The sequence below is a fragment of the Hyla sarda genome, chromosome 3 (genome assembly GCF_029499605.1).
Source record: "Hyla sarda isolate aHylSar1 chromosome 3, aHylSar1.hap1, whole genome shotgun sequence".
In the NCBI taxonomy this organism is placed as follows: Eukaryota; Metazoa; Chordata; class Amphibia; order Anura; family Hylidae; genus Hyla; species Hyla sarda.
Window position 1 is genome coordinate 422,203,337 of NC_079191.1, and position 26,518 is coordinate 422,229,854.

General features: G+C 46.0%; 1 long non-coding RNA gene across 2 annotated transcripts in view; it reads left to right on the top strand.

Moving 5' to 3' along the window:
- LOC130363054 (uncharacterized) overlaps nt 1-24,797 on the top strand; it is an 81,705-nt gene extending 56,908 nt beyond the window's left edge. For both annotated transcript variants that reach the window (XR_008891704.1, XR_008891705.1), the window contains exon 3: nt 24,191-24,797. This is a non-coding gene — a long non-coding RNA (uncharacterized LOC130363054). The remainder of the gene's footprint in view (nt 1-24,190) is intronic.
- The last annotated feature ends 1,721 nt before the right edge of the window (nt 24,798-26,518 follow it).

A 26,518-nucleotide genomic window follows, 5' to 3' on the forward strand; every position in this document is an offset into this window, starting at 1 on the left:
AGACGTCAGAAGAACCGGAAAAAGGAGTGGGAGAAACAAGTTTGGGAGAGAAACGGTTGATGATGAGTGGTTTAAGGAGAGAGACATGGAAGGCATTGGGAATACGAAGAGAAGGAGGAAGAAGGAGTTTGTAAGAGACAGGATTAATCTGGCACAAGACTTTGAAAGGACCAAGATAGCGTGGTCCCAGTTTGTAACTGGGGACACGAAAGCGGACATATTTAGCGGAGAGCCATACCTTGTCTCCGGGAGCAAAAATGGGGGGAGTTCTTCTTTTCTTATCGGCAAACCTTTTCATGCGGGATGAAGCCTGTAAAAGAGAATTTTGGGTCTCTTTCCATATGGTGGAAAGATCACGAGTCACTTCATCCACAGCGGGCAAACCAGAGGGCAAGGGAGTAGGGAGGGGGGGAAGAGGGTGACGGCCGTACACCACGAAAAATGGGGACTTAGCAGAAGATTCAGAGACTCTGAAGTTGTATGAGAATTCGGCCCATGGTAGAAGATCTGCCCAGTCATCCTGGCGGGAGGAAACAAAATGCCGTAAATAGTCACCCAGGACCTGGTTAATTCTTTCTACTTGCCCATTGGATTGGGGATGATAAGAAGAAGAGAAGTTTAATTTAATCTTGAGCTGTTTACAGAGGGCCCTCCAGAATTTAGACACGAATTGGACGCCTCTATCCGAGACGATCTGCGTGGGCAAACCGTGATGACGAAAAATGTGCACAAAAAATTGTTTTGCCAACTGAGGCGCTGAAGGAAGACCAGGAAGAGAAATAAAATGTGCCATCTTGGAAAATCGATCAACGACCACCCAAACAACAGTGTTGCCACGGGATGGGGGTAAGTCTGTAATAAAGTCCATACCAATCAGTGACCAAGGCTGTTCGGGGACAGGCAGAGGATGAAGGAGACCAGCAGGCTTCTGGCGAGGAGTCTTATCCCGGGCACAGACAGTACAGGCCCGCACAAAATCAACAACATCCGTCTCCAGAGTCGGCCACCAATAGAAACGAGAGATGAGTTGCAAGGACTTTTTGATGCCCGCATGGCCTGCGAGGTGGGAGGAGTGTCCCCATTTGAGAATCCCGAGACGTTGGCGTGGAGAAACAAAGGTCTTCCCTGGAGGAGTTTGCCTGATGGAGGCTGGAGAAGTGGAGATCAGACAGTCAGGAGGAATGATGTGTTGCGGAGAGACCTCTGCTTCCGAGGCATCCGAGGAACGAGAGAGGGCATCGGCCCTAATGTTCTTGTCGGCAGGGCGAAAATGAATTTCAAAGTTAAAACGGGCAAAGAACAACGACCACCTGGCCTGGCGAGGGTTCAGCCGTTGGGCAGACTGGAGATAGGAGAGATTCTTGTGATCGGTGTAAATGATAACTGGAAATTTTGATCCCTCCAGCAGATGCCTCCATTCCTCAAGCGCCAATTTAATGGCCAGTAGTTCTCGATCCCCGATGGAGTAGTTTCTCTCCGCCGGAGAGAAGGTCCTAGAAAAAAACCCACAAGTAACAGCATGCCCGGAAGAATTTTTTTGTAGAAGGACCGCTCCAGCTCCCACTGAGGAGGCATCTACCTCCAATAGGAAGGGTTTAGATGGGTCAGGTCTGGAGAGCACGGGAGCAGAAGAAAAGGCAGACTTGAGCCGTTTAAATGCGTCTTCCGCTTGGGGAGACCAGGACTTGGGATTGGCATTTTTCTTGGTTAAAGCCACGATAGGAGCCACAATAGTGGAAAAGTGTGGAATAAATTGTCTGTAATAATTGGCGAACCCCAAAAAACGTTGGATAGCACGGAGTCCGGAGGGGCGTGGCCAATCTAAGACGGCAGAGAGTTTATCTGGGTCCATTTGTAATCCCTGGCCAGAGACCAAGTATCCTAGGAAAGGAAGAGATTGACATTCAAACAGACATTTCTCCATTTTGGCATAAAGTTGATTGTCTCGAAGTCTCTGAAGAACCATGCGGACATGCTGGCGGTGTTCTTCTAAGTTGGCAGAAAAAATCAGAATATCGTCCAGATAAACAACAACACAGGAATATAAGAGATCACGAAAAATTTCATTAACAAAGTCTTGGAAGACGGCAGGGGCGTTGCACAGGCCAAAGGGCATGACCAGATACTCAAAGTGTCCATCTCTGGTGTTAAATGCAGTCTTCCATTCGTCCCCCTCCCTGATGCGGATGAGATTATAAGCACCTCTTAAGTCCAGTTTGGTAAAGATGTGGGCACCTTGAAGGCGATCAAAGAGTTCTGAGATGAGAGGTAGGGGGTAGCGGTTCTTTACCGTGATTTTATTAAGTCCGCGGTAATCAATGCAAGGACGTAGGGAGCCATCTTTTTTGGACACTAAAAAAAATCCAGCTCCGGCAGGAGAGGAGGATTTGCGGATAAACCCCTTTTTTAAATTTTCCTGGATGTATTCACACATAGCAAGAGTCTCTGGAGCGGACAGAGGATAAATTCTGCCCCGGGGTGGAGTAGTACCCGGGAGGAGGTCAATAGGACAGTCATAAGGCCTGTGAGGAGGTAAAGTCTCAGCTTGCTTTTTGCAAAACACGTCAGCATAGTCCATATAAGCCTTAGGAAGACCGGTTACAGGGGGAACCACAGGGTCACGGCAGGGAGTACTGGGAACCGGTTTAAGACAGTCCTTGAAACAAGAAGTACCCCAGCTCTTGATCTCTCCTGTGGACCAATCAAGGGTTGGGGAATGGCGTTGAAGCCACGGTAATCCAAGAAGAATTTCGGAAGTGCAATTGGAGAGGACCAAAAACTCAATTTTTTCGTGATGAGGTCCGATGCACATTAGGAGGGGTTCCGTGCGGTAACGCACGGTACAGTCCAATCTTTCATTGTTAACACAATTGATGTAGAGGGGTCTGGCGAGACTGGTCACCGGGATGTTGAACCTGTTGATGAGAGAGACCAAAATAAAATTTCCTGCAGATCCGGAATCCAAGAAGGCCATAGTAGAGAAGGAGAAGGTAGAGGAAGATATCCGCACAGGCACAGTAAGGCGTGGAGAAGCAGAGTTGACATCAAGAACTGTCTCACCTTTGTGCGGAGTCAGCGTACGTCTTTCCAGGCGGGGAGGACGGATAGGACAATCCTTCAGGAAGTGTTCGGTACCGGCACAGTACAGGCACAGATTCTCCATGCGGCGTCGTGTCCTCTCTTGAGGCGTCAAGCGAGACCGGTCAACTTGCATAGCCTCCACGGCGGGAGGCACAGGAACGGATTGCAGAGGACCAGAGGAGAGAGGAGCCGGGGAGAAAAAACGCCTCGTGCGAACAAAGTCCATATCCTTGGGGAGCTCCTGACGCCTTTCGGAAAAACGCATGTCAATGCGGGTGGCCAGATGAATAAGTTCATGCAGGTTAGCAGGAATTTCTCGTGCGGCCAGAACATCTTTAATGTTGCTGGATAGGCCTTTTTTAAAGGTCGCGCAGAGGGCCTCATTATTCCAGGATAATTCGGAGGCAAGAGTACGGAATTGGATGGCGTACTCGCCAACAGAAGAATTACCCTGGACCAGGTTCAGCAGGGCAGTCTCAGCAGAAGAGGCTCGGGCAGGTTCCTCAAAGACACTTCGAATCTCCGTGAAGAAGGAGTGTACAGAGGCAGTGACGGGGTCATCGCGGTCCCAGAGCGGTGTGGCCCATGACAGAGCTTTCCCAGACAGAAGGCTGACTACGAAAGCCACCTTAGACCTTTCAGTAGGAAACTGGTCCGACATCATCTCCAAGTGCAGGGAACATTGCGAAAGAAAGCCACGGCAAAACTTAGAGTCCCCATCAAATTTATCCGGCAAGGATAGTCGTAGGCCGGAAGCGGCCACTCGCTGCGGAGGAGGTGCAGGAGCTGGTGGAGGAGATGATTGCTGAAGCTGTGGTAGTAGCTGCTGTAGCATCACGGTCAGTTGAGACAGCTGGTGGCCTTGTTGCGCTATCTGTTGCGACTGCTGGGCGACCACCGTGGTGAGGTCGGCGACAACTGGCAGTGGAACTTCAGCGGGATCCATGGCCGGATCTACTGTCACGATTCGGCTGGCAGGAGGTGGATCCTCTGTGCCAGAGAGGGATTGGCGTGGACCGTGCTGGTGGACCGGTTCTAAGTTGCTACTGGTATTCACCAGAGCCCGCCGCAAAGCGGGAGGGTCTTGCAGCGGCGGTAGCAACCAGGTCGTATCCACCAGCAACGGCTCTACCTCTCTGACTGCTGAAGATAGGCGCGGTACAAGGGAGTAGACAAGAGCAAGGTCGGACGTAGCAGAAGGTCGGGGCAGGCAGCAAGGATCGTAGTCAGGGGCAACGGCAGGAGGTCTGGAACACAGGCTAGGAACACACAAGGAAACGCTTTCACTGGCACAATGGCAACAAGATCCGGCGAGGGAGTGCAGGGGAAGTGAGGTATAAATAGGGAGTGCACAGGTGAACACACTAATTAAGCCAACTGCGCCAATCAGTGGCGCAGTGGCCCTTTAAATCGCAGAGACCCGGCGCGCGCGCGCCCTAAGGAGCGGGGCCGCGCGCGCCGGGACAAGACCGACGGAGAGCGAGTCAGGTACGGGAGCCGGGGTGCGCATCGCGAGCGGGAGCCTCCCGCATCGCGAATCGCATCCCGGCTGGGAGAGGTATCGCAGCGCACCCGGTCAGCAGGTCTGACCGGGGCGCTGCAATTGCGAGGATGTTGCGAGCGCTCCGGGGAGGAGCGGGGACCCGGAGCGCTCGGCGTAACATGGAGGAGGAAGAATAGGCTGCCTCTGGCGGGGTACTCACTGCAGACTCCTCCGATGGGATCTCGGCCCACGAGCCCCAAGTTCTGTGGTGAGGGGACAGTCTCCCTGGCGATGCACCTCCAGGTGTCCCTGCGCTCTCCGCTGGAGGTGTGTCTGACCAATCGTCATCATCATCAGGCAGTGGGGGAAGATTGCAGGCCCCCTCTTCGTCTAATGACAACCGCTGCAGATGGTCAGCATGTTCTTGGAAAAGTCAGGCTGCGACTGCCACAACTTTCCGTTTTTCCGGTGCCATTTTGCTAACTTCACCACGTGGAACGCGGCTCTCTGCCATGTCTGTACTCTCCAGCTCTCTGTGCAGACTGAAGCGGTTGCTGTGCATGGCGTCTTTGTAGTGGGCTTCCCCAAAATGGCGGCCGGCCGGAAGGATGTTATTGGTGCAGCCCCGACTTCCGGTCCCTCCAGAGACGACTCCTGCATCTCCAAGTTCCCTTTCGGCTGTGACACAGCAACTTGGCAGCCTTGCCCAGGGGCGGGGCGTGGTGCAGCGCGGGCTTTCTTCACGCGCTTTTCCGGCAGCAGTTCGGCTCCGTCTGTGACCAGAGGATCGCAGCTTGAACTCATTGCGCAGTTTACACATCTTAGTTGTAGATTAATTTTCACCTCCCCCTTACTTTTCTCGTGGCCCCCTTGTATGGTGCACCACAAGCACCACTCCCGTACACAGCAACACAGTTTACAGCACATGAATAAAGTTTGTTTTCTGGGGGGGGGAGTACACTTTCACTAGTGGCGACTGTAGTAGGCACACACCCGAATCATGTTCGTGCGACGCCAAAAAGGCTTTGTGGTAGGCCTCTTGGGTAGCAGTAAGGTAGTCAGGGTATTGCTTCAGTATATCAGGGGTTAAGGTTAACCCTATAGTTCGTGACGCTAGGCTGAAGGCTAGTATGCTGAGATAATTCTCCAGGCCTATCGCCGTCCTTCCCAGTAACGACAGGTGCATATGAATAATGACTGAAGGTCCACAAGATAGTTGAACTTGAACTTGGATAACTTTACTTAAAGGCTTGCGGTACATCCAATAAACAGTAACAGTCTCATTCAAACAGTCTCTATACAGTTCGGTGACTGGCAGTTGTTGCGGACCTTGAATTGTATTATAAGTCTCTGAATTTAGGGTTAATTTTGAAGATCCGTCCGGATTTAGGGGATAGATAAGGTCCGGTGATCTTGCAGAATGCTTTGGGATTGATACACTCACGGTTAAGAAGAGATCAGCCGTCACTGCAAGGCTAGGGCCTAAATTCACTGATGACAGCAGTGCAGATCCTTCCCTGTCAACAGCCCACGAGGAAAGAGATGCTTACTGCCTGGCAGCACAGGAACAAGAGAGAGATTAATGGCTGCAGCTCCCTTATATTGGCAGGGGCTGAGCCGTTTTGGATTGGTCCAATCAGCTGTCATTCACTGTCACTCACTGTCAAGCATGGTGGGTGATCACCTGACTTCCTCCCAAAGGTCCTTGAACCAAAAACCATAGAGTTTACCTGATCACGTGACCCGCAGGTCCTGCTACGCTCCGTACAGGTAATTAACTAATTATATACATTAGTACTATTATATTTATATAAATCCTGAATAAACTATTAGTTTAATGACTATCTAGATGAGAGGTGACAAGGGGTGGACTAAATAAGAAGGACCCTGACGTCCTAGGGACTCTGGCTATGGGGACCTATACACTGGTATCGTATAAGATGCAGTACCGGGACACCACAGATAGATAGATATAATATGAGATAGAAGGATATGAGATAGATAGATATGAGATAGATAGATATGAGACAGATAGATACGAAATAGATATGAGATAGATATGAGATAGATAGATAGATAGATATGAGATATATAGATAGATAGATATGAGATAGATAGATATGAGATAGATATGTGATATATAGATAGATACAAGTTGAAGAATAACCCCGGTCTTTCAATGTGTCAAGAAAAGGAAAATATCATCTTCATAATTTTCTATGAACTCTGGTGATGACGTTTGTTCCCCGGAGCCCACTTGTCTCTACAGGGGGGATTCATCATGGAAGGTGACTCATTCACCTCCCCTCATTTCTGGCATTATTTCTAGTCTTGCAGATAATAGTGGCGGCAGCATAATGAACATGTAACTCAATTCACCTTCCTTAAGACAAAATGTAATAAAAAAAAAAAACAGAGAACTGTTTGCTGCGGCAGCGAAAAATTCTCCAGCTAATTCCCCTGCAGCCCCCTGCAAGGACAAGCGGAGATCAAAGTGCACTCATCAGAGATGGCGTGTGCCCACTGTGTGCTCTCAGGCAGCAGGGGGTGCAGACCCGAGACCAAAGGACTTTCACAAAATAGTCAAAAGACTTCTTAGAAAAAGAGAAACATTACTTTTTTTTGTTTGATTTTACTATTTTGTTTTTTTTTACAGAAGACAGGGGAGCCCATAGCAGAGATCAAAATGGGCCTTTACTTGGGACGTAAGGGTTGGGTGTTTCCACTCCCACAGCCTTTCCTTTATTCCAGCACTTAAAAACGTATCCTCTATCTCATGTCTAATCGCGGGGATTCCGACCATTCGGGTATCTCCAGCACTTCCATAGACAATGCATGGAGCAAATGCTGGCCCACCTCTCTATGCAGTGGGGACAGCCAGGGTCCCAGAAGTTGGATGTCCTGTGATCAGACACTTATCCCCTATCCTGTGTATAGGGGATATGTTTTTAAAGGGGTACACTGCCCCTAGACATCTTATCCCCTATCCAAAGGATAGGGGATAAGATGTCTGATCTCGGGGGTCCAGCCACTTGAGACCCCCGTGATCTCGGCTGCGGTACCCCAGACATCTGGTGCATGGAGCGAACTCCGCTCCGTGCCGGATGACTGGCGATGCAGAGGCTCGTCACCTCACGGTCACGCCTGCTCATGACGGCCGTCCCATAGACTTGGATTGAGGGGGCGTGGCTGTGACATCACAAGCGAGGCACAACCCCCGGCTCTGCACCCGATGCTCTAAACAAATGCAGGAAAAAGCTGGGTTTCCTAACGGCGGGACCCCCGCGATCAGACATCTTATTCCCTATCCTTTGGATAGGGGATAAGATGTCTAGGGGCGGAGTACGCCTTTAAGAGCTGGAATGCCCCTTTAAGTCAACAACTTGTAACTCCCCATGGGTGTGGACCCACCAGTGGCAGCCGGTCAGACAGGCAGAATAGGGAAAAATGACACTAAAGATAGCATCAGACGCAGCAGAGCTGAACAGGTGTTTATTAGCTGAGCAGATTCTGTGTAAAAAGCTAGCCAGGATGGCTACAGGTGCAGGATGGAATCAGGAACAGGGGTACAGCAAACAGACAGGATCAGGAACTCAGGTTCAGAAGACGGGATTAGTAAAACGGGAAACACAACCTTGCTGAGGCATCAGATGGAGCAGGTTTATATAGGGAGTGTCAGGCAGAGATAGGAAGAGGATCCATTATTGAGTGCACGCTGTCTCTATAGGATTAAGTCAGTGCTCGCACGCGGACCCTAGAGGACAGAGCAGGAACTGCAGCAGGAGATACTCCAGACCAGCAAGACGAAGAACCAGGAGACATTGAACTCTGGTGGTTTCCAACCAGCAGCGTTACACGACCCTTTGCTTGCTAGCAATGCAGTTCCTCATGGGAGGGGACAAAAAGGAAAAAGAAAAATGCAGGACAGAATTCTTTGATTACAGTAAAATAATCTTTTGGAGAGGAGTTAATTCCTTTTTAGGTTCCACAGCAAATTAAAACCTTTTTGGGAGCTGAACAACAGAGTGGCGGTGAGGATCTACCTGTATGAAGACCTCCGTGGATCTATAGAATGGGAGGGACTAGGCTAAAAGTAATACACCCCCCCCCCCCCCCCCTAGAAACAGCACCACCACTATCCATAGGTGTGTGGAATTGCAGCACAGCCCAATTTTGATCTAAAAAAAAAAAGGGGGGGGGCGCTGGGCTGCAATACCAAACACAGCCTGCATATAAGAGTGGCACTATTCTTTCCTAATTTCCTTATTTTCTAAATCAGTGAAAACTATAAACCAGTGGTCTCAAACGGTGGCCCTCCAGATATTGCAAAACTTCAACTCCCATCATGCCCGGACAGCCACTGGAGGGCCACAGTTTGAGACCACTGCTATAAACTAATATATCAATATGATTATTTATTATATACAGTACTACACTAACACTATTTATACTTTTGGAGTATTAGAAAAACAAACGCAAAAATTTTTTTTTAAATACTCAAAAACAATACCGCCCGTGCTCATCTACCCCCTACTGAAGAGTTGAAGTTAACACAGGATACACTGGCCGCTAATAGGAAATTATACATATCGGTCGGAGTACAGAACTGCTTCCTGCTCTTTTAATTACACAAAGGAAACCATTTTCGTCAAAAAGGAAATTAACTATTTAAAAAACATTAAGGGTTACGTCCTATTTGATCAACTCATTTAACTTTGTGTTTGCAGGAAATTGTCCATTACTAAATGGTTTCTTTACTAAGGTTCAGCTTTGTGCATAGGAGGCATGCAGAAAGGGGCTCAGCCGATGAGAGTTCGTGAATTCGGGGCAAAGTTCTGGGAAAAATGCCAACAAAAAGATTTGCTGTAAATTAAAAAATGTTTTAATTTGAAATGGTTTATTGGATTTTTAAATAAAGAATACGTACAATTCAGTTCCAGTGTTACCATATCAGTAAACAAAAAGTGTCCCTAGGGACTCATAGGCCCCACGCAGGGGGTACAGAAAACAACATAAAACAAACAAAATGAGGACAACGTCCAGGAAACAATGGTTATCAATAAAAGTCACTCAACAAAGTCACTTAACAGATCACGCGATCCATGTCCAGTATGTAGGGGTACGGAGAATTGACATCTGACGAAGAGAGTTCCAGTACCCTAGTGATCTCTGAGTGGAAGAGAACAGCACACACAATGCAATGTAACATATAGCTATTCTAAAGGATAATTAGTGGCATTAGCATTGTCAGTGGATACAGTGGATTAAGTAGAGTCAGTAAACTCCCCCAAGGACCCTAGGGAGGGAGGAGAAAAAGGGAAAGAAAGAAGAAAAGAAATACAACAGAGAGCAGTCAGAAGGCATGAACCTCCAGTGAGACCCACACATCCCAATGTTTCAAAAAATAAAGGTCACAGTGGTTTGACAAGGCAAATGTGTGCTCATAATCACACGTAAGAATCACAGATGCCAGGATTTCCGACAGTGTCGGAACTACTGGAGATTTCCATTTCCTAGTGATAAACAATTTAGTGGTCATTAGGAGATGTGCAATAACAAAACTCATCCAGGTCTACAATGCCACAGCTGGGAACAACGTGAAATTTACACTTAGTAGTCTACAGATGAGCAGCTCAATCCCCTTCCAGGTCGCTTGCAATGCGGGGCAGTCCCAGAGTGTGTGTAGTACCTGCTTGTCCGCATCCCCTCCAGTACAAGTTGGAGCAAGAGACGTCCATTTTATGCAGCCTGTGAGGGGTGAAATATCATCTATGGATAGTTTTAAACATTGCCTCTTAGTGATTTGCACATTTGAAAAGGCAACATATATTTTGTAAGGCAGTTTGCCATTGTTCCAAAGCGATAATGATGTGTAAGTCCCTTTCCCATCTTAACATGTAGGGGAATGTCTCAATGTTGGATTTGTCACCTAAGAGGTCATAAAAAAAGGGGATGCCCCATATCAAGCATCCCGAGGCATTCAGGGTACCGAGCAGTCACGCAGGTAACTTGAAGGATTCTAACCAGCCTGTATTAAGCAGGCTCCTAATCTGTAAGTTCTTATAGAACTCCCTGTGGGGGAGATGGAAACGGTCTCTAAGAGTTGGGAAATGAACAGTGCCAGAGTCATCTAAAACATCTTGTACCGTGAAAATACCATCAGCTCTCCAGGTCGATAGGTCTAAGCCCAGGATGTAGAGGATCAGGTGTTCTAAGGGAATGTTCCTAGGAGGGAGCTTGATAAGTTTTGGGAACTTTTTAAGGCTAGACTTCTATATCTTGTCCGTGACATCAATAGCGGACAAAGAGGTGGGAGCCAGTTTCCTGTTAGATAGCGGCGCTAGAATTCTAGATTGTAAGGAGCACTCTGTACTGTAAAATGCCTCTAGGGCCATCCATAATTTACTGGACTCCCCCAACCACCAATGTCTCCTCTGGTCTAAGATGGATGCTCTATAGTAATCTTCAAGGTTAGGTTTACCCAACTCCCCTGAACCTCTGCTATGAGACATGACCCTCCTAGGGACTCTAGGCCGTTTATGTTGCCAGATAAAGTCGTCTATTATCTTGTCAACAGATTTGAAAAACGAGGACGGTATGTCTATGGGTAGGGTCCGAAACAAATATAGCAATTTCGGCAAAAGCAACATTTTAAACGCTGCAAGATGTCCAAACCAAGAAAGTATGTGTTTCCCAAAAGTGGAAAGAGAGGTAAAGTAGATAAAAATGTCAATAAATTGGACTGACTGGCTGCCAATCCAGGGGAAAACTGGGGCGAAGGGAGTCCAACAAGGATGGGGAAATCCCTACCGAGAGGGTCTGGGTCTTAGTAATGTTCAGTTTGTAATAGGAGAGTCGGCTAAAAGAATCTAGAGTATAGAAGAGGGAAGTAAGAGGAGGTGGGATTCGTCAAAGTGAGAAGTCTGCGAAGAGAGCTAATTTGTGCTCCTTCCCTCCAACGGAGACACCTGTAATGTCCAACACAAACGAATGTCCAGCACTGGGTATGCGAATAAGAATTTTTTCGTTTATTAAAGTTGCACAGGACAAACAGGTACAAGTGGTCTTTCTGACGCGTTTCGCGCTTAGATGCGCTTAGTCATATGACTAAGCGCATCTAAGCGCGAAACGCGTCAGAAAGACCACTTGTACCTGTTTGTCCTGTGCAACTTTAATAAACGAAAAAATTCTTATTCGCATACCCAGTGCTGGACATTCGTTTGTGTTGGATTTACTGTGGAAGCCGGGGCGGTGCCGGCGGGTCCGAGACACAGGTGTGCGCATTGCAGGAGTGAGCTGTATCTTGCTTGGATACACCTGTAATGTCGTCCTGTAGATGGATTGCCTGAGCTAACGGTTCAATAGTTATAAGGAAAATCAGTGCCGACAGGGGGCAGCCCTGTCTGGTGCAGTTCGACATAGTGAACCGGCTGGAGAGCGGACCGTGGTGAAGATCTGGGGATTTACCAGGTTTCAAAATTGTGGTTATAAGGGCGTCCAACATATCAGAAGGGAGAGAACCTGAGTCAACTGCAGCATTAAACATGGGCAACAAATGTGGCAGTACTATAGGAAGGAACCTCTTGTAATATTCATTGGGAAGACCATCCGGTCCAGGGGCTTTTTTGTTGGGCATGGATTTGACAGCATCGGTGATCTCCTGGGCAGTGATAGGAGAGTTTAGAACAGATAGAGCAGAAGGAGGAAGCTTTGGAAGATCTAGAGAGGAAAGGAAGGATTCAATAGCTTCCTGGGATAGTTGGGGACAGAGGCAATCCCTGTTCAAATTATGCAGGGTGTCATAATATTACATAATACACTTAATTAAAAGGTTACCTAGGGATAAGAGCGTGAAGCCAATAGACCCTAGTAGCCAGTTTTATTGGTAAAAAGCCTCAGGCAAGTGTCCAGTGTACTAAACAGGTAGCTAACTTGGCACAAAAATGTATAGTGAGATTTAAATTGTCCAAAATGTATAGTGAGATTTAAATTGTCCAAAATGTATAGTGAGATTTAAATTGTCCAAAATGTATAGTGAGATTTAAATTGTCTAGTGAGCTTAGAAAAAAATGTTAAGTAGGATGTATCTCATGTGAATAATTTCATCCTGTTACTAAATTCATGAACCAACCAATTCTGTTCATGAGTTTACCCAAACAAATGTATGTACCTAAAAAAAAATGTTAAGTAGCTTTATAATGTTGTTACCCAACCTTCACTTCGTCCCTCTGTCTTAGGGGACAGACGTCGAGGCTGACTTATTTTAAGTAAGGGGGTTTGTGGTGGCCCGGTACCGTATTACATACCGTACCTAGTGTAGAGGTCCCCAAAGTCAGAGTAACTATGCTCAGGTAGGGTCCCTCAGGTGGGGCAGCCCCTAGTCACCTCTTCTCAAGTCTAATTGTGTAATGTTAATACATGTATATATTTAATAATAGTATATATCTAGGATAATGTATAGTACTTACCTTGTTTAGCAGCGCAGGACCTTCGGTCATGTGACCATGATAATCTCCTCTATGGTATGTTGAAGGGCCTTAAATCTTTGTAATGGTGATTAACATCAGTAATGGACCAATTAGCAGTAGTGCAGCCCCTGCCCATATAAGGGAGCTATAGCTAATTATCGCTCTCTTGGGTTGCTGCTCTCGTGGATGCCGGACTAGCAGGACGAATCTGCGCAACTTACAAAGACACGCTAGGCCTCAAAAACCTACCGGCCTCAGCAGAACTAAAACCATGAGTTCTAATCTACCCCCGCTAAAGCTAGCGTGACTACTGGACCGGAAATAATCCCCTAAATCCAGTGGAACAGCAGATAATACCTAAAGACTATAAATTGCTAAAGTCCCAACCTTTGTCAATCTCCAAAGAAAGCACTTGTATGCATAGAGACTGTTCTGTTATTGAAGCTTGCAGAAAACCTTCAGTAAAAGTTATACCTGTTTCAGAAAACTCTCCGGTTGTGGACATTCTATTACTCTCTACCTCCCTATCGCTCTTGGGAAGGGTGTCGATAGGACAAGCATTACTGAGGAGCCCTCACTATGGCGTCAGGAATAGCAAGGGTTCACAAGCACCCTTTAATTACCGCACAGCTACACTCCCCATACCCTACATCCCCCAGGCTATCACAGTTGCTTATAGAATGCAGGTTTTAGCTTCCTAGCAAGAAGTGAGCCCACTTTTTTATCCTGAAGATAGAAGGACAACCTAGACCGCTTATGAGTCTTCTCATTGTCATGTAACAACAAACGTCTCATATGTAGTCTTTCAGAACGTAAATGGTTGTCTGTGTCAATGGAGTAAGCTGTCTTCTGGATGGCCTCCAGAGACTCAGTGAGTGCTAAAGTCCTACGCTTTTTCAGGGTAGCTCCCAGTTGAATAAAGGACCGTCTCACAACCGCCTTGTATGCCAGCCAGGTGGTCCTGGGGCTAACATCAGGAGTCACGTTCAGGGCAAAATATTCAGATAAAACACCTTCTAGGAAGGCTGCATGCGTAGTATTTGTTATCAGATGCGTGTTGTCATGCCATACAAAATCAGTATATTTTGGGAACTCATCTTTCACAGTTATGTGTATCGGAGCGTGGTCTGACCATGTCCAGAGACCAATGTCAGAACTCACAACCCTCTCGATTAGATAGCTATCCACCAGAATCAGATCAATCCTCGAAAAGATGTGAAATCTCGCCGAGCAATGCGTGTAGTCAGGCTCGGAAGCGTGTTGCAGACTCCAAATGTCAAAGAGATCATAGTCAGGCAAGAAACTTTCCAAATTGAAAGAGTGTCTAGTGTTTGGGGATGAATGGTCCATAGAGGGCGACATCACAGTGTTAAAATCACCACAAACCACTAGGGCTCCCCTTCTGACAGCTTCCACTTTTCGCATCACTTTCCCCAAGAACTGCCTCTGACCCGTATTAGGAGCATAGAGATTGACAATGGTATATTCGGCATTATCTATCAAACCCACAACTATAATTTAGTGGCTTTGAGTATCAATGACTTGCGCAGTAATAGTGAGGGCAACCTTAGCGCTAAACACCACCATAACCCTTCTTTTTTTCTTAGGAAACCTTAATAAGAGAACAACCGGGAATTTCCTGTGGAGCAATAGGGGGGATTGACTGAGGACAGATGAGTTTCCTGAATACACAAGACATCTACATGGTTCTGCAACGCCTCACGCCACATGAAACTCCGCTTCTGCGGACTATTAAGCCCATTCACATTCAGGGATAGAATGTCTATGCCCATGATCGGACTTTGCTGAAATCCAAAGTAGAGAGGAGAAAAAAGAAGAGGAAAAAGGAAGAGAGAGAAACAGAGAAAGAAGGGGGAGTCACTGACTCAGAGAGTAAGAAGCACTATACCCTTAGCAGTAGACTAGTAGTGTGCAATAATATGTGTGTACATGGAAGGCTATACACAATACTTAACTAGTATAAAAATAAACAAATTGGTGCATATCAGAAAATAACACCTTTCTTTGGGAACATGGAAAGTAAACTTCAGCAAAGGAATATGCAGCAGAATACACAGAATGTACCATACTTATCAGGTTAAACAAACCGGGAGAGTCCACTCCAGCTATTCTGCTCAGGTGGGCGCGGGTGACCCCGACTCCGAAGAACAATCAAAAGGTCTGCGGTGGTCTGGGACCGAGAATCCCCATCTGTGGAGAGCTTCAAAGCCATCAGTAAGAGAGGTGACGACATGCATTTTATTCTGGCGTAGCACTAGGACTTTTGTAGGGAAATCCCATCTATATGGAATCCCTAGGCATCTCAGTTCCTGAGTGATGGGATGGAGATTCCACCTCGCTTGTAGCGTCGCCGCTGATAAGTCCACAAAAAGCTGTACCTCCTCATATGGTGTGGGTAATGATTCATGCTTTCTTTAAAACTGTAGTAGTAGGTCTTTGGTTTTGTAGAAGGTGTAGCGCGCAAGGACATCTCTCGGTAGGTCCTCAGGTAGAGATTTAGGCTTCGCCACTCTATGTGCATGATCGATGCTATATTCAAACACCACCAGGTCAGGTAAGAAGTGGCGGGTCAGCTCTTTCACATATTTGGCAAGCTGAGAGTTAGGGATCGTTTCCGGAATGCAGTGGAATTTAATATTACTATGTCTATTGCGGTGCTCAGAGCCACCATTTTCTCCTGCACTGCAGCAACCTTGTCATCAAGAGCATTATGAGCATCTACTAGGCCGTTATGCGCTGCAGCAAAAGACGCCATTTTGGATTCAACATGTTCAACTTTCCATTCCAGGGCCGCAACAGAGGACCCAACCGGTCCCAACAGAGAGGAGAAGTCCTTATGTAGGGAAGAACGGAGGAGCTGCAACATTTCTTTCAGTGCCGTCTCTGAGACTGCCTTGTCAGAAGTCTGGTATGAGGGGAACATGTACCTCTCATCTCCCTGGCCACTAGCAGCCCCAGCAGGATCCGCATCCCAAGTGTCAGCAACCTCAGTGGTGAGTCTCGTTTTTTGCTTTACGGGGCTAATGTGGGGAGATTAGGTAAAGTGGTGTCAGGAGGACTCATCGACATCCCCCAAGAGTCCGGTAATATCCCCTGGGTGTAACGGCATCGTGTAGTCCCCCTCCTCCGCAGTCGCCATGTCCGGCTTCATTGTGTGGTCCGGGGAGGCCCAGTGTGCAGGTAGGAGACATTCAGTAACGGCCTTAGAATTAAGCGTCACAGCTCCTACCTGGGTTGCGGCATAGTTAGCTGTACTCTGCGGCAAAGATGATCGTGAAAGCGATGGGTATGCAGCGGTGTTCTGCAGTGTTGAGGGGGCCGCGCCATCTTTGGCCTCTCGCGTGGTCAGTGACTCTGGAGCAAAGAACTGTTTCAGGGTTTCATTCTTCCCCGGCTTGTTGGACCTCTTTCTGTCCGAAGTCGCCATGGTGCCCCTGGGGCTCGTAGAAGTCGCCTGCAATGTCGTTGGCAGAGATTAACAGCACTTTTCTGAGAGTTGATTTTTCAGAGGCCTTTTCAAAAAGGAAAGAAGCAATCTGATTGGTTGCTATGGGCAACTGGTCGACTTTTCTTCTGCACAGGTTTTAATGAATCTTCCCCATAAATCCATCATAGGTATATAAATCCAACATAGGTATAAAGGTTTGTGCAGTGGTCACTGGCCCATTACTTTTTTATTATTTATTTATTTTAGAATTATTTCTATTTTTCTAAATATATTTCTAGATTTTTTCAGAATTTTCTTTTCTTATTAGACATTTTATGTAGACTAAATATATAAAGAAATAAATTAATACATATATATGTATATATATATATATATATATATATATATAGATATAGATATACACTGTATCTAATATATACATGTACAGTGGTCCCTCAACATACGATGGTAATTCGTTCCAAACGAGCCATCGTTTGTCCAATCCATCGTATGTTGAGGGATTCTTGCAATGTAAAGTATAGGAAGCTGTACTCACCTGTCCCTGCCGCTCGAGATGGTGTCCCCGCCGCTCCCGATGGTGAACCCGGGCCTCCGCTGGGCTCTCCGCTGTCTTCTCCGGTCCTCTGCTGTCTTCTCCGGTCCTCTGCTGTCTTCTCCGGTCCTCTGCTTTCTTCTCCGGTCCTCTGCTTTCTTCCGCAAGGCCTTACTGGGCCTGCGTAGCGACGTCATTACGCCGCTGCGTACGCCATTCCTATTGGATGACGTGCGCAGCAGCGTATTGACGTCATCGGAGAGGGCCGAGAAGACACTGGAAGACAAGCTCTGGACCCGGAGGGCACCCCGGAGCATCGTGGAGGGGTAAGTAATACTTACCGCACCACACGGGGAACATTAAGCTGCTATCCGGCAGCAGCTTAAGCATTTGGCGCTGCCGGATAGCACTTAATGCGATGGCCCCGACATAAAAAAGCATCGTATGTCGATGCTGACATCGACATGCGATGGCCTCTGAGAGGCCATCATATGTCGATTTCATTATATGTCGGGGCCATCGTAGGTTGGGGGGTCACTGTATATATATACAGTATATATATGTATATATATATATATATATATATATATATATATATAGTTTTTTTTTTTGTTTTTTTTTTAGGGACTTCTTGGTGAATCTACAGCACATAACATTTTCAATAAAGCCTTCTCAATTTTTAAGAGCAAATATCATATATATAAGAATGTAGGAGAAAATGGAATAGCGGCGAGCATGTAGCTTTAAGCGAAGAAGACAAATTTCCTCCTCACCACATCTGCCGCTCCGGAGCTACAGTCATTTATAACTTCTGAAATGAAAACATGTAGGACGCCCTTTGAAGTACGTATGTGCGAGGAATGGGCTGTTTGCTCAGGCCGCTCGGTGGTTCACATTTACTGAAAACCGTGTTTGTTATTTCCAGCGTAAAATTCTTTTTCGAGATCAACAAAATAATTCAGTTAAAAAAGTTTTTGGAAAAAAAGTGCAAATATGGCTCTGCGAGTAAATGGAGATAGTTAATCTCGTAGGGGTCAGGGGGTTAGCAGAACGTTTTTTTTTTACTGCAGATGTGTGAAAAGGTCACGGTTCTTGTTCACTTCATTTTCCAAAGTATTTATACTCCTGGCCAAAAGTTGTAAACATGTAAAACCCCAGAAAAATGTAGGAATTTCCCAGCAGGACTTAGGGATTTGTATTGTAATGTATACTCTATATGGCTGCATTCACACTGCGGTTGGAGCATACGGCTGCCGGATCCGGCTGGGGGGGAGGAAAATCAGGCACTCCCGTACCCCAGCTGGACCGGCACCGAACACCATTGATTTTAATGAGCCGACCGGAGTCAAACAGTGACTCCGGTCGGCTCATTTCTGGCCCGTATCCATTTTTGTGACCGGACATAAAACCGCAGTAAACTGTGGTTTTAGGTCTGGTCCAAAAACCGGATAAAGGGTAAAATGAGCCGACCGGAGTCACTGGAGTCAGCCGACCGGAATCACTGGAGTCAGCCGACCGGAGTCACTGGAGTCAGCCGACCGGAGTCAGCTGTACGCTCCAACCACAGCGTGAATGCAGCCTATGAGTGGTCTCAAACTGTGGCCCTCCAGATGGTGGAAAACTTCAACTCCCAGCATGCCGGACAGCCAATGACCCCTGCTCTAAATTATGCATTAGCTAATGATATAGCACTATTTAGCTGTTTCCTGGAGCTGATGGTGGTGGACAATAGGATAGGGGATAAGTAGCTGATCGCGGGGGGTCCGGGCTGCTTCCTCCCCCTCCCCCCCCGAAATACCGGGATGGGACTCGGCAGTCAGTGAGGAGCACGAGCTGCAGCTTGCACTCACTCCAATAATTTCCATAGAAGTGCCGAAAGGACCCAAGTACAGCTCTCGGGCATCATCGGTGCTCCCATAGAAATGAATGGAGAGCATGCCATCTACCAGTAAATAACATGTGCTCCTCACTGAGAGCACCAGGGTTACATCCAGGTGATCTTGGTGGGGCCAGTGGTCAGACCCCCTGCGATCAGCAACTTATCCCCTATCCTAGGGGATAAGTTCCTTTTTGGCGGAGTACTCCTTGAAACCAACTCTGTTGTGACAGGAAAACAGCTTTGACTCATCTAGAGATGGACCTCCCAATTTTTCTAGAATGTGAAGGTCTCCAGTTGTATCTGGTGCCAAGACATTACCAGCAGAACCTTATACAGTAAGTCCTGTAAGCTGTGATGTGCATCCTTCATTGGTCGGACTTTGTTTCTCCACCTCATCCCACAGAGGTGAAAGCCTCACCTGTTCTGTATAATCTAAGGCCTCGTTCACGCTGCCATTCGGCTACATTAGGTGGAGCTCCGTCGGCACTTTCATCAAGTTTAACGGAGAAAAATAGCACAATTTTTTTCTTCCTTAAACTCCTGTAAAATTACCGGATCACTGACAGACCCCATGCTAATGAATGGGCTCCGTTGGGACCCGGTAGTAGCCGTTTGCATCTGACCCGTTTAATGTTCCATTTGACCCCCCCCCCCCCCCCCCAAAAAAAAGAGCCGAATGGTCCCTGAACGGGTCGGATGCAAATGTCAATGTGAACCTAGCCTAACATCTTTCTATTAAAGTCAGCTCAGGCTTTTCTTGTGCTAAATAGTGTTGAGCGGCATAGGCCATATTCGAATTCGCGAATATTCGCAAATATATGGACGAATATTCGTCATATATTCGCGAATATTCGCGTTTTATTTTCGCATATGCAAATATTCGCGTGTGCGAAAATTAACATATGCGAAAATTTGCATATACAAAACCCGTACAAGCAAAAATTTGCATCTGCGAAAATTAGCAAATGCAAATTTTCGCATATGCGAAAATTCGCACACCAGTCTCACATAGTAGTATTAGAACCTTCTTTACACTACACAAGCTGGAATCAGAGAGGGATGATCACTGTTATGTGTACTGTGGAAAAAAAAACGAATATTCGTAATTACGAATATATAGTGCTATATTCGCGAATATTCGCGAATTCGCGAATATGCGATATTCGCGAATAAAATTCGTATTGCGAATATTCGCGAGCAACACTAGTGCTAAAGTATCACTTTTTGTGGGATCAGACCGGACAACCTAGCCTTCAGTACCGATGAGCAGCAATAAACAAAACAATGGGCTCTCCCAGTCTTGTCCCTGGTTTACTGGTTGTCCATCATTGGACCTCTTTTGGCTGTCGCTCAGACTTTTTACTTTGCAAAGTCCACATTGATCTCTTCATGAGTGGACTTTGTCTTTTTTCATTCTTATTAGCTTTCCCCTCCCCTCTGCAGCACTAGTCTCTCCCCTTCCTGTGGGCGGCACCAGTGTGAACCATGTGACCATCAAGCAGTTCTCTTGTCTTCCTCCACTAAGCTGCACAGAAAGTTATCCTCCAAATTGAACTCTAGAGATCTCACTATGAAATAATACTACCGTATCCCCTGTACTTTCTTCTCCACTGTCCCCACCAATTTATTCTTCTTTTTTTATTATTTGTGCTTTGTGATTTCAAGGGCAGCTGGAGTTGACTGAATCAGCCAGCGCTAGGACCGCACGGATATTGCCAGTCCACATAGCCGGCAATGCATTTAGCCTGTTATTAAACCAAAAGAAGATAAAGTTCAGCAGCAGAAAGCTCCTCCGCTTTCAATAGTGTGAACTGTGCAGTCAGCAATGGGACGTCCACTGGAATATCCAAGCAGAATTTCACTGGGAATATCAGCAGTGTGCATGGGCCCTCATGGAAATCTATAAGCCTTTATAAGTAAATAGAGAGAAAATAGTACTACATATAGATGCATTCTCTTTCCCTTCTCTCTTCCTATCCTGGTATCAATGCACATTGAGAAAGTCAGCAATGGAACGTGTTTGACCACTGTACACTGCAGAAGGCAGTCATACAAATCAACAGGACAAGGAACAGCAGGGGGCGCTACCACAGATATCAATGTAAGATCATTCATAACAGACACATATCAACATAACATTTCTGACACATTGGTGTTTAAATGGGAACTGTCATCAACTTTTTTATTTGATATGTTGTAGTACATATGTACTACAACATATCTCTAATATATTTTCAGTATTTTTTTATTTTTATTAAAATGTTTAAATTAACGTTTGAAAACCGGCCACTAGGGGTCTCCCTCCTAGTGGCCGGCTGCAGGCTGGCGTGACGTCACGCCTGAATTCGGACTGATGCCGGCCGGGCATCGGTCCTAATTCATTCAGCCTGCGCTCGCTCCCTGCCTGTCAATCAGACAGGCAGGGAGCGCGCGCATTGGCCCCCTGGCCTCAGACGCCGGCCACTCCTCCCACACCACGCCGCTGATACTGCCCCTGCACGCCGCTGATGCTGCAGGACTCTGCAGTTTGTGCTTATGGGGATCGGGATTTCAACACGGGGGTTGCGGGGAGAGTGGGGCTTGGGGTTTCAACACGGGGGTTGTGAGGATCGGGGTGTCAACACGGTGGGGGGGCTGCTTAGCACTGGAGGAAACGGGGTAGCGCCGCACTGCGCCCATGGCCCTAACTTATTGTTTTCAACACAGGGTGCTTCCAGCTGTTTCCCGACTACAACTCCCAGCATGCCCTGACAGCCAATAGATGTCAGGGCAAGCTGGGATTTGTAGTGGTGAACAGCTGGAGGCACCCTGTATAGTGAACTAAGGGCGGAAGTGCCGGCCCCAGCAGGCATCAGTGACGTCTGCCTGCTGGGAAAGTCTGCCTGGTAGTGAGCACACAACCAGGCAGACAAAAAGACCTTTTTTAATATAGTAAAAAAAAAAGGGAGGGGGATAGGGAGAGATGAGACAGAAAAAAAATATATAGTATGGTGGGAGCTACCCTTTAAATCCCAAGGTTCCCATCTATTTCAGGATGATAAATTTGCGCTTCCAACTATTTGAGTCAGTTATCAGAAAAATATCCCTAATAAGTAGAGTTCTCCATCATAAATGCTTATTCTCCATTTCTTCCCAAGTGAGGAAATGTGAAGGCGCAGGATACATGAGAATAGGAAGTGTTTCCCCCCAGTGTGAATAACTAATTCATACCATTCATCCCATGACACTAAAATAATTTGGGATATTTTTAGAAACGTTCATTTCATGATACTTCAAGATGACTGATCGTAGGACAGTCCTATAATGGTGATAAACAGTGAGATGATTTATGAATATTAATGACAGAAACTCATAGAACCTCAATGTATGTGCAAACCGAAGAAACCGGATCTAGACTGTAAAAAATAAGCAACATTCCAGCAATTAATCATCATTAGACTCAGTGGGGTTCAATACCATATTTTCCCACAAAACAATATAAAGCTGTAACTGTTATCTATGTATAAACTGTACAGGGTTATGTCAACTCAGCTGCACTGCGAGCTGGAAAATCAGCAGGTTACATGTGTGAACTTCACAAATTATTCAAATTTTTTTCTTTTTTACACAGATTTTTGGATGTCTCCTCAATGAACTAGAAGAAATTTAGTTTTATATTACAGATTGGATCAATATGAACGTCAATCATTGTGTAATGCTTCGCCATCTTTAAAGCCTTCCACACTTTGGACTTAGTTTTATGATAATGAGATGACTCTGCTCATACTGTCTCAGTCTATGAAGTAAAGCTTTGTGAGCTACAAAAAAACATCATCAATGTATGTGTATGTATACTGTACGTGCATATGTACGTTCCAGCTAAATTTCTGAACGGCTGGATATACTTTGATTAAACATGGTACATGTTACTTAATTGTCAACTAAAAATATAGTACAGTTCAGGGATGTATCAATACTGACAATCTTCTCTGCCTGAGATTAAATCAGCAGAGCTTGGACAGTTAAATCATACTTTACCATGATGTTGGTCTGGCAGCAGGATGTTTAAAACTTTCAGACAATCTCCATAGCCTGAGAGTAATGGGATCAGAAGATGTACCAGAAGGCCCATGCAAGTCTATTGGAATTCCAGTACATCTCCTGACCAAGGAGAAGGAAAAAGCTAAATCAGCTCACCAGGTCAACGGTGCACGGCAATCCTCAGAACAAACTCATATACAAGTGGAACAGCAGCCAGCACTAGTTAAAACTCGAGTTTATTGATTCCTTTAAAAATCCATATGGATTACTCATGGCAATGAGTAAAGGTCAGTAGACCTGAAACGCGTTGGAAATACGAGGATTTTCTTTATGCTGCAACCACAGTTGATTGCCCTAGTATACTCTCTTTTTACTGCTGTCCATATGGATTTTTAAAGGTATCAATAATCCCGAGTTTTAACCAGTGCTGGCTGCTGTTCCACTTGTACAGGAACATCTCCTGTCTGTCAGGCAGGTACAGAGAATAGTTAGTGTGGGGGCAGGGAGAGGGGATGGGCTAGGTGGGGGAGAGAAGATTTATTGCGGGATAAGAGAAGAAAGACGAGGGAGAGGAGACAACAGAGCTGGGGCAGGGAGAGGGGGGAGGAGCAGTCTTTCCCTGATGGGGCTTCAGGGGACTAGGAAAGCTGGGTGGCACGCAGTATGCAAGTTTCAATATTTGTGAAACGGTGATGCAACAAGTGAAGAATTCCAACATTTGTCTGATGCTCAGATTAAAGAAATCAGGAGGTTGAACTGAAAACTTCTTATGGGCTTCTGAGTGTCCCATACCCTCCTGATTTATCCTGACCCTGTTTTGGTCAGATGCAACCATGAACTCAACCCTATGAGTTGGTCTTGCCTTCCAAAACTTTTGTGAACCAGTTGGCTGCCAGATACTTTTTCTCCAACCACTACAACAAGGTCTCCATGGTGGAAAAAAGACTATACACTGAGGCTGACAATAAAAAGGTCACCGGCACCAAGCGTTTGTTCAGAACGCCGGGAGCTGCACGGAGATTGCGGGGGATCCCAGCGGCTGGACCACCACGATCATACATCTTATCCCCTATCATTTGGATAGAGGATAAGATGTCTAGGGATGGAGTACCCCTTTAAGCTACTCATTTCAATGGGCTGCAATACCAAGCACAACCCATGGGGAGGTGTGGCGCTGTTTTTGAAAGAAAACATCCATGTTGCACAATCCTTTTTTCTTCAACGGAAATCTAATATTTTTCCTGACTTTGTTTTACAGAATCCGGCAGGAAAACAAGATTTTATTTCTCTCTCAATCCCGGACAATGCGAACAGGAATTCACCTGACGTGACCTGCACTTATACAGCGTAAAATGTCCAAATCTTTCTGTGCAACGCAGTTCTCACAAGTACCATGCGAAGATGAGACCGAATGATAAGCATCGCTCCCCAGGATAGCTGGAAAGACATAAATGACCCACAGTATATGATATCATCACATAGATATTTTAAGGGGAGAAGAGGACACGAAGCTATAAATTAATCTGCGTCTTTGGGAATTTCTGTCAAACACACTGAAAAAATATAAAATCTCTAGAAAAAAAAGAGATAAAAGGAGAACATGATTACACTTGGAAGGATTAAATCGACACGTGGCCAAAAAAAGATTAAAATTTTTGCTAATAATGTTTAAAAACAAAAAATTTGCCAACCTAACACGTTACAGATGTACGGTATAGAATTTACTTTATTATATAAAGAGATGAGGCAGTGACATAGGAGACGGCTACCAATCAGTCTCTCTCAGGCGTGAGCTTTTTTATTACTTATTTGCGTTAAAGAAAAAAAAATTGACATTTAAGTGTAAAAATATAAGTAAAAATAAATTAATAAATTAACTGTTACTATTCTGTCTATTGTTATTATTATTATTTTTATTATTATCATTTTTTTTTTTCAAAGTCAAATTTATTGAAATTTTTCACACAAACAATTAGGAGTGGGTACATGACCCCAATCAAAATATAGACGTGAAATTGGACATCAAGTACCGTTAACACTGTTAAGACAATCCGTGGTTATGAAACAGTAGAATACAAATCAAGGGGTCGGAATGCGACCATATAGATGATCGGCTGTACAGTATAAAGCTAAATTCAAGCCCAGCATTCATATTCCTATCAAATAGAGCTGAATCAAGTAGGTACAGGGATTAATATGTATGGGGTGGTTAGAAAGGTGACAATGGATTACTAATGAACACCAATGCGGGTCTTTGAGTGTATGGTCACCTAAGGTCCATCTTACAAGTGTGGTCGGACAATCTCACAACTAGCGGGGCGGACATGTAGGTAGGTGAAAAAAGAGAAGTAGAGAAAGGAGAAAGGAAAGAGAGAGGTCATAGGTCAAGGATAAACAGCGCAGTTACCTCATAGTAAGGTTGATGTCCGCAACCCCTGGGCGATATGGGCCACCACAATTAATCATAGGAGAGCAAGTTATCTTGGGTTATAGTGATGAATCACTCAAGTGCAGGGTCTCAAAGTCGCTAGTCGACACGAACTCCATTCAAGGGCGCCAAACTGCATAAAACTTATCAATTTGTTTCCGGGAATCTGCAAGTAGTTCCTCCATTCTGCAAAGGTAGGTAACTTCTTTAAGCCAAGAGGAGACTGAGGGAGGCGTTGAGGATTTCCACAATCTTGGTATCACTGTTCTAGCTGCCAAGAGGAGAAAGTGTGTTAGGCGTGTAGAGGGTTGTGGCTTATTGCTGGGGAGGATAGATAAGAGGATCGGTTTAGGTGACTTGGGGATCGATGTCGAGGTCAGTCGGGAGATGATGTCTAGGGCCTGGGTCAAGAACAGGGCTAGGTGGGGGCAGTCTAACCAGATGTGGGACATTGTGCCTCCAGGTTCTCAACATCTCCAGCACACATCCTAACCATTCGGGTAGATGTGAGCAAGTAATGAAGGTACCCGGTATCACCTGGTCAAGATTTTATAATTTGTCTCTTGGGCTTTGCAAGAGGTGGAGGACCTGTGGCACCAAGAGAAGGCCTGATTCCACTCCGGCAGTGAGATGTGGGTATTTAGTTCTTTCTCCCAAGCTGCACAGAACATTGGGGGTTCAGCAGAGTGCCTCTCTAAGAGGAGTGAGTATAACTTACTTATAGATTTAGAAACTGGAGCAGAAGAGGAACAGAGCTTCTCAAAGGGTGTCAATTGTCTGTGGAGGTCTAAGTGATCTCGCTGCGCTCTGTAGAAATGATTGAGCTGTGCATGTTGGAATGTATTCGTAGGAGTAGGTGCAGGGGTGTTGACCAGGACAGGGAGGGGTAGTAATCCTTCAGGGGTCAGGAGGTCCCTGAAGGAGGGGGCATCATCCTGTCGGAAGGAAAGGAAGGTGTAGGTCCGGAAGGCTGGCAGAAAAACTGGATTACGAAAGCGGGCCTGAGGGAGACACAATCGACCCCCGAGCAAGGTAAGAGTGATATATCCTGATAAGGGTAGATGTAACTGGGGGGGTGTCTGGTTTTGGGTTTCTAGGCAGGGTGCCCTTCGGCATCCAGAGGATAGACTTAATGTCAAGCTCAGAGGTAGCAGATTC